Below are 9,205 nucleotides of genomic sequence, written 5' to 3'. Positions count from 1 at the left end.
CGAGTTTATGCAATAAGCCCCGGTGCCAAACTCTATCGAATGCTTTGGATATATCAAAGAAGATTGCTTGGGTAGTTATTCTATTATCGAGTGATTTGCATATGTCATTGTATATTGTAAGAAGCTGGTAAACAGTTGAGTCTCCAGGGATGAAACCGGACTGCGACTCTGTAATGATATTGTTTTGTGTTAAGTAGTCAAAGACATGAATTTGTATGCATTTCTCTAGTGTTTTGCCAACACAGCTTAGGAGGGAGATTGGACGATAATTACTACATGTATCTTTGTTTCCCTTTTTATGAACTGGTGAAACGTGGGCTATTTTCCAAACTGACGGAAAAAGTCCTTCACGTAAAGACCGATTAAACAGTGCAGTTAGGCTGTCACAAATCACTTCGCAGCTCTCAATTAAAATTCTATTGTGGATTTCGTCTGGACCGACTGCTTTTGTTTTGTCTAGTTTGTTAATCGTATTTATAACTTCTTCGACTGAAAGTGTGAGAGTGTTTATTCTGCAAGGAAGCCTTGGTACTTCAGGAATGGCTGACATATCGTCTTCGACAATGGACTGTTGGATAAAGAAGTCGTTGAACAAGTTTGCTTTTTCTAGGTTAGTATAGTAGGTTGTTCCGTTTGACGTCAAAGGAGGAATTTCATTGGGGTTTGATCCTTTCTTTGATAAGAATGATTTAACTAGTTTCCACCAATTTTTAGTACCAAAGTTATCTCCACTGGATACTTTTTTGTCTAATTCTTTTATATATTCTAATTTCCGATTTCGAATTGTGTCAGTATAATTATTGCGAGTCATACGAAAGTGTTCCCAGGCCTCAGGTGTGTTTAGTCGCACTGCTGTATCGTGAACTGATCTTTTTTTGTCGCGTAGTTTTATAATTTCCTCTGTCATCCATGGTGCGTCTTGATCGCGAACAGTTATTGTCTTTACTGGCATGCATAGTCTTGCGACACTTAACAGCTTTTCGGAAAATGACCTGGCTGCTTCGTTGACAGTGTGTAGCGTTGCAATGCTCATCCAGTCGATTTTCCTCAGTTCGGTAAGGAATTTTTCTTTGTTTAATTTGGAATAGTTAAATATTGTTCTTTTGGATGCAGGAGTTTTATGTATGTGTTTCTTAATTGTCGCACATGGCACAGAATGGTCGCTGCAAATAGGGGGTAGAACGTTAATGCTTTGCACGATGTCTACACTCGAGGTAAGAATAAGGTCAATGCATGACGATGTTGTTTCTGTAACGCGGGTCGGAAGTGTAACTAGTTGTTGTAGACTGTTTAGAGTGATAATATCAAGAAGATGCTGCGACGGGTTGTTTGTAAAATCTGAATTGAAATCACCAAGAATAATAAACATATGCTCTGAAGCGGCGACATTTTTAATTGACTGATCGATGAGTTTCCAGTATTCTACATTAGAGTTAGGCGGCCTATAAAATGTACCTATTAACAACGTATCCTGGTTTAATCTAGTTTCAACCCATACGGCCTCAAGCTGGGGGATCAGAAGGTCATGCCTTGGTTTGCACACAAGAGTGTTTTTCACGTATACTGCTACCCCGCCGTGGGGGTCGTTAGGTCTGTCTTTACGAATTGGGGGGTGATAACCTTCAAGATGAATGTCGTCGTTAGACGTGGTCTCCGAAAGCCATGTCTCTGAGATCGTTATAATATCGTGGGTACTAGTCTCTGTTTCTATTATATCTAATTTGTTTCTGATACTTCTAGCATTTATGTGTATAACAGATAGCTCGCTAGGTTTCTTAGTTCGTGACGGTCCAGGGTTCGGGTGAATGTCGCCAGCAAGGCAGATCAGATAGCTGGCAAGGTTAATAAGTATTATATAGAAGAAGGATACGCTAACTGGTGCAATGTGGGTAAGTTGATTACGTGGTTTAATAGATTCGGCTTGTTGTGTCACATTCTTGGATGGGGCTGTCTTTCGACCGAGTAGATGCGATTTAAAGAATGTTTGGTTAGATAAACAATGGAGTAACAACGCAAGAGGATAGCCTTCTTTGCCCATAAAAAGCAATGCGAGAAAAGAGTAAATATTTGAAATATTCAGAAAGTTTAATTTTTTATTGGACAGGCCGACCGCTATTGAGTGATAACCCCCGATTCTGGCCCTGTAACAAGCTAGTGATACAAACATTATGTCACAGTTTCGCTAAGGAACACAAAAGGAGACGGGGCCAGAAGCGGTGGCGATCGTTCACACTGGTCTCTCGGAGGAAGCACACTCTTGGACAGAGAAAAAAATGTCTCCATCAGGAAAGGAGAAAGAGGACAGTTGGGTGAACAGAGCAGAAATATCGAAGTTCTAAGTAGGAATGACATTTTTAGGATTACGTTCAGTGTATAAATTGGAACAGAGCGATATGTCTAGGTGAAAAAGCAACTTTAAAAGAAAAACTAGAAAAGAAAGTAAATATAAACAATATGGAAAACTCGCAAAGAACCAACAGAAAGGAGAACAGCAACAATGAAGTACGATCACAAACAAAGGTGTTCATGAAAGTCAAGGGTAGAGTTGAATTTGAGCAGCAATGCGAATACAATCAAATCAGACGAACTAGGTATCTTGGTGGGCATTTACAGTGGTGTTTGTACATATATATATATATATATATATAAGATATATTGTATCACATAGAAGCGTTAGATAGGTGTACTCATGGATACAAAAAGATACAAATAAGAATGCAACCATAACAACAACTATGCCTATGCACTCACCCGCACAGTAAGTCAATCGAAGGAAAATAGTCTGAGTCAATCGTAGGATAAATGTACTTGTGGGTACAGAAAGTTTACATACAATAATGTCAACCACGACAACAGCCATGCGCGTACACTCACGCACGCACACGCACGCACACAGACACACAGACACACGCACACACACACACACACACACGCACACACGCACACACGGTCACAGTGGTTGTCATGTGGCTGTCATGTCTCGATGACTGACTCAATGAATTGGTGGAGCGCCATGAGATCTTAGCGAGCATACAGTCGGACTTCGCGCATGGTGGTCAGTCTGTGCACTGTTTCGCCTTTCTTGATGAAAATGGCCCCATCCCTGGTCCAAGTCCCATCCACTTTCTCTTAAACATTATTCACCCACTTCTTGTGTATGTGTGTGTGTGTGTGTGTGTGTGTGTGTGTGCGTGCGTGCGTGCGTGCGTGTGTGTGTGTGTGTGTGTGTGTGTGTGTGTGCGTGTGTGTGTGTGTGTATGTGTGTGTGCGTGCGTGTGTGTGTGTGTGTGTGTGTGTGTGTGTGTGTGTGTGTGTGTGTGTGTGTGTGTGTGTGTGCACGTCTGACCTTGCCCGTAGGCTTATACTTACATGACAAAACTATCCATCGAACCGTGCAATACATTCAGCAGAATAGAGGCTACCGGATAAAAAAAATAAAAATAATAAAGGTAGTTACTTTCAACTGCTAGCTATTATTCTAGCCAGTTAGGGAAAAAAAGTCATCATTTTATTTCATTGTTTACTTGGCGCCCTTAAACGCAAAGTATAGATCCATCAAAAATCCAATATTATGTTTTTCAGTATTTTCGTTGGTCAGTGACCTTCTGCGCAACCCCCAGATGTAAGACTGCACTTATAAGCTGCCAGTCGTGACCGAGATAAGCAGAGGTTCGGATTACAGGGGAGACAAGAAAATTGGTTGATTAAAATCAACATGGCCGAAGCAATGTTTTCATAAAAGAAGCGGTATTGTACGGGCACATGTTGAATTTGGGTTACATGTGTTGCAGAGTATTTGAAAATCCGTAGGCATAAAAACATGCAAAGAAGAGTGATAGGTCCCTGTTGTGAATATAGTCAAGTGCATAAATTGATTACTTATGTTTCACACTAGTTTTGCTGTTACAGCAGTCCCTCTCATGAACGGACACCCTTGGGCCAGTGCAAACCTGTCCGTACATTGCAGGTAGCCGGTCACGGGAGAGCCCCCCCCCCTCCCCCATCACACACACTCAGGCACACTGACGGACTGAGTGAGTCTTTGCTACTGGTGAACGAGCTCTACTTGTCCTAAAACAATAAGGTCAAACTACTACAACTTATAACTGAAAGAAAAAAACTGTCCTGTAAAAATGACGTTAAGTCAACGGTGTCAGAAAAAGAGAGTAGATGACCGCTCCTGCGGCCATCAAAAATCGTTGATGAGAGGAATGACCTCACAGCTAGATTCCCCAAGATTCCTCTGGTATCCCCGTTGTGTTTATCGACCGGGTGAGCTCCTTGTTACAATTAAATGTACACTGGTATCATTGTCCTGCAGGGCTCAGTTCAGATTTGGGAGTGGTTGAAACTCTGTTTTTTTGTTTGCCGCCTGCTTCAGTTAAGGCGTGTCTGCTTTGTTTTGTTATCTCCCCGGCACCTACACACACAAACACACACACAAAAAGACGCGCACGCGCGCACGCACACGCACACACACACACACAAACCCGCACGCACGCACGCACACACACACATACACTATTTTTGTCTTTCTTTTTTTCTTTTTTGTTGTTGCTTTGTTTATCTCGCTGCCCTACACGCCACCAGGCGTGAAAGGCAGTAATAATAATTTTTTTGTTTGTTTATCTATTTGTAAAACCGTTCAGTTCTTTGTTTGTTTCTTTGTTTTTTTTTTTTTCCTTTTCTTTTTTTTTTCTTCTCTCTCTTTCTCTCTCACCCCCCCCCCCCCCCCACACACACACACAAACACACTCTCTCTCTCTCTTTCTCTCTCTCTCTCTCTCTCTCTCTCTCTCTCTCTCTCTCTCAGAATACAGAATACAGAATCTTTAATTGCCCAAGGTTGGCAATTTGTGAAGACATTGCGGTTAAGGCCATGTGAGGGCCAAATCGCTATTTTCCATATATGATGATCAGCACTGTTTGTGTGGCTTTTGTTATAATACTGATGGTCTCTGAATTAAAAAACGTTAATGTGTTTGTTTATTGTGTATGTCGTTGCTATAGAAACAGGAAAGTAAACAGCAGCCATATTGGATTTTAGGAACCGTTTTTTCCATATCCAAATGCTCGATTTCTGTCCAATATTTTGCATAAATATAGATTTAGATCATATCTACAGATTTACCATTTATTTTTTCTGTGAGTATTACAGTTATTTAAAAAAAAATTTTTTTATCATAATGTTGAAATTTTGCGTAAAATTTAATATTAAAAAAATCGTAAAGCCAACATTTCTTTTCCGATTCATTATTCAAATGGTAACTCTGTAGATAGTATGTGAAAGTACAAGTATGCAGAATTTCACAGAAATCTAACCAGTAGATTTGAAATCATGTTGTTCCCAAATGTCAAAACATGCAAACTGAGGAAAAGGCAAAAACGCACACAATTTGTTTTGAAACCATTGATAGTTGTAATTAAACCCAAAATACATACATGTATCACCAAATTCCACACTGAGGAATGTTTTTCACACCTTAGAGACACCGTTTAAAAGTTAGGGAAGACATAAAACATAAGTTATTTCAAACATGTGCAGTACACCTGGAAAATTGTTTGTTCCGAGTTACAAACAATGCATACACACACTCCCAATCACGCATGCACACCAAAAAAAGCTCGCTCACTCGCTCACATTCACACACACACACACACACACAAGCTAGCTCCAAATTACGAAACGTACCCAAGTCATCAATTGCACGCGTACAATAACCACAATATATATGAGATTGAGAATAATGTTAACCACAATAACAATGACAAGTCGCCTAAAGCGATATAAAAACATTTAGTCAATCGGTATGAAACTTAAATATCAACACCACAAACCAGTCATCACCAAGACTACGAGATACATTTAGATAGTCTCGGCTAACAATACCGAGACGGATCACGCTCGTCTCCGCAAAGCATGAGACCATATATATGTAGTACTTACTAAACCTATTTTCTGTAATTATGAGCACATTGTTAGAGTGAACATGACATTTCTATATATTTTTGAATTCAGGAAAAAATGAGGAATGCAATGCAGTCAAGGTTTAATTTGTTACTAAAAATTAGATTTTAATGACAACTTTAACAAGCAAACTCATTAATTTATTTTTAAGATTTTGAGCTGAAATGCAATACCATAGTCCGGACTTCGTCGAAGATTGCTTTACCAAAATTGCAATCAATTTGGTTGAAAAATTAGGGTGATACAGCGCTGCCTCAACTGCCTAAAAAAATCCGGATATGACGTCATCAAAGACATCTTTCCAAAAAATGGAAAAAAACATCTGGGGATATCACACTCAGGAACTCTCATGTTAAGTTTTGTCAAGATTGGTCCAGTAGTTTCCTCGGAATCACTTTATACACACACACATACACCATGACCCTCATCTCGATTCCCCGTCTAAGTTAAAACATTTAGTCAAAACTTAGAACATGCCTGCAGCATATATGCAGGGCCACCTTCCAGCTGAACAAGTTCTTCCAGTCTCTCTGACTTGGCTGCCCGCACTTTGTCTCTCCTTTTACTTTGCTTGTCTCTCACAGCCTTCAGACTGTTCCGCACCCTCTTGTGCATCCTGGCTGCTCCAAGCCTCTTCATGTGATGTCCAGTCTAGAATCCGAAGAACTGGGCAGAGTCGGCAGCAGCAGCAGGTCCAAAGTTGAACTCTCTAAGAGCTGTACCAAGTCGTTTACTCACATGGTTCGCACACTCTTCCTTGTCAATGTGAATATCCTCACCATAGGGCTTGATGTCGTTGAGCTATGTAAAAGTCTTGGAGTCACCGTCCGACAGTAGTGTTGTGTAGCGAAGCTTGTTGGTGTTCACCGATCAACGCCATATGACACGGGCTGCTTCCACCTCCATCATCCCTGATGAGCCTGCAAACAAGAACAAAATAAGAAATGTAATTTGCAAACAGAGTATTTTTTAAGTGTGTGTGTGTGTGTGTGCGCGCATGTGTTATTCACAGTCATTGTCCAGCTAATACTTCAATTATAATTAATGCGGAAAAAAAATGAAATAAACATGGAATTACCAAATTACTGAATATTAAATTTCTAGCAGCAGGTATAGGTGCACTGAACATTGTTAGATTGTAAACGTTAAGCATAATGCATTAATTAATACCATTTGAACGTTTTTAAATTACACTTGTATTGTGCCACACATACATGTACTATTTGCCATCCCCTGACCACTATTCTAGCTCCCTCAGTTCTGGGAAGCCCGTTGATTCTGAAGACTTGTGAATCTCTCTTGATGCTGTAGATACAGCTCTCTCTCTCTCTCTCTCTCTCTCTCTCTCTCTCTCTCTCTCTCTCTCTCTCTCTCTCTCTCTCTCTCTCTCTCTCTCTCTCTCTCTCTCTCTCTGTCTGTCTATCTATCTGTGTGTGTTTTCTTATTATTTTCATCACACACATGCACTCCCCCATGCCCTGAACTATTCAAGATACAAATTGGATTTTTACGCATGTGTTACAACTTTCATTATTATTATCATAAATTGATGATCTGTCTTTATGACGCTTTTTTTTTTAATCCATCATCCATGCCTTTGGTTTTGGTTTTCAGTTTCACTGGAATGCATGGAAAATAATATCCACTCATCACTATTACATTTACTTGTAATTTGCTATATATTATTTGAGTAAGTTGCTTAAATTTGAAATAAACTCTATTCAAATATGTCTGTGCAAACAGATATAATTTACCTTTATAGTTCACCTCACACTTGTCCAAGTGGTCCACGAGCCAGGCCGCATACTCCTCTGGCTTTTCCTGAAACAGCTTCTGCCCCGTAGACTCCACACCTGGCAGTAGGTACACATGACATGGGCATCAACACAGAGTCCAGTAAGTAAGTCCACAACACACCCAACTCCAATGTGCGAAGAGTGTCCACCAGTAAGCCAGGTGCCATCATAGCTCACAATAATGTTCAGGGTGTCGTCGACACCAAGAGTAGTGCCACAGTATCTTGCATGAACTTCTCGAACATATGCAACAGTGTCACTGAACACATGCTTCCGGAATTTCTCCAGTTGTGTGAATAGTTGGCTGGCATGAGTATGACTATGAAAGGTCTTGTGGTGAAGTCCAGCTAAATCCATGTTTTCACAGAAATTTCTGAATGTGGTGGCTCCCAGTCCACAAGCAAGTGAGGAATACACTGCCTGTCTGTTCATGTCGAACACTTTTGTCTTGGCCTTAAATTTTGTCGCAAGATACTGTTCATACACAGGCTCTTCGCACGAAGAACAGTTCACCTGGGCAAATACTGCCAAGCCACTTGTTGGTCTGGAGTCTGTGCAAAGAGACAAGCACTTGTTTTTACACTGTGGACAGCACAGACTTGCAACCATACTGTCTACTTCGGCAAAGTCTACAACACCCCTCTGGGTTTTTACCATGGTTTCAGTAGCAGCAGATGACTTAGTGTCAACTCCACCGGACACAAACCTCTCATACGATTCTTTTTTGAACTCACTTCTTGTCTTCGTGCCGAGAATGTTTTCAGTCGAAGGAATCGACGCGAGCACTAGCAGACGACCCCAAAACCGGCACTAATTCTGCCACGTCAGCCAGCACAGAAGCTGATTGCGCTGATTTCTTCGCCTTCCATTGATTCTTCACTTGATCTGTCCTCTTTTTCGTAGATTTTGGGGCTCCTCTGGTTGTTGATGGCTTGGTGCGAACCATTTTTGCACAGGAGCGTGTACTTTCACTGCTTGTAAACAAGCGCCATTGTTGTACCACGTGACCCCGGTTGAACGAATCAAGATCACATCATACGTCATACTCTCCGTATAAGGAAGTTGGCGTAGATTGACCTACATTGAAAATGTTCCGTTAGAGCCGAAGTAGTCCGGAAAATAACGAAACAACGGTCACATGCAAACAGGGGAGGCTATGTAGCAAGCAACGTCATGCAGTGTTCGCCCTGTCGTCTGCTCAAATTTGCTGATCAAGGTGTTGAAAATCGGCAATAATAAGGCAAGTTCAAGACAAATGAACGCAATCAGGCGAGGGTTGGTGTATTGAATTTATTTTTATTGCACAAAAAAAACATGTATATGCAACATCAACGGCAGAAATTGAAAGAAAAATGACCACAGTTTTCCAAACAGTCAAAATGTCTAAATGCCCAAATCTGCCCAAAAGCTCAAAAATCACCCCCGCACATCCCCTTAAGAA

General features: G+C 40.9%; 1 long non-coding RNA gene across 1 annotated transcript; it reads right to left on the bottom strand.

Moving 5' to 3' along the window:
- Positions 1–5,395: 5,395 nt before the first annotated feature.
- LOC138945363 (uncharacterized) lies at positions 5,396–9,191 on the bottom strand. The gene is made up of 2 exons (XR_011448976.1): positions 7,723–9,191; positions 5,396–6,888 (listed from the first exon to the last, which is right to left on the bottom strand). It is a non-coding gene; the product is annotated as an uncharacterized lncRNA (long non-coding RNA).
- Between the last annotated feature and the right edge of the window lie 14 nt (positions 9,192–9,205).

This window comes from Littorina saxatilis, linkage group LG13 (assembly GCF_037325665.1).
Source record: "Littorina saxatilis isolate snail1 linkage group LG13, US_GU_Lsax_2.0, whole genome shotgun sequence".
NCBI lineage: Eukaryota > Metazoa > Mollusca > Gastropoda > Littorinimorpha > Littorinidae > Littorina > Littorina saxatilis.
This window is presented reverse-complemented; position numbering and strand designations above follow the sequence as displayed.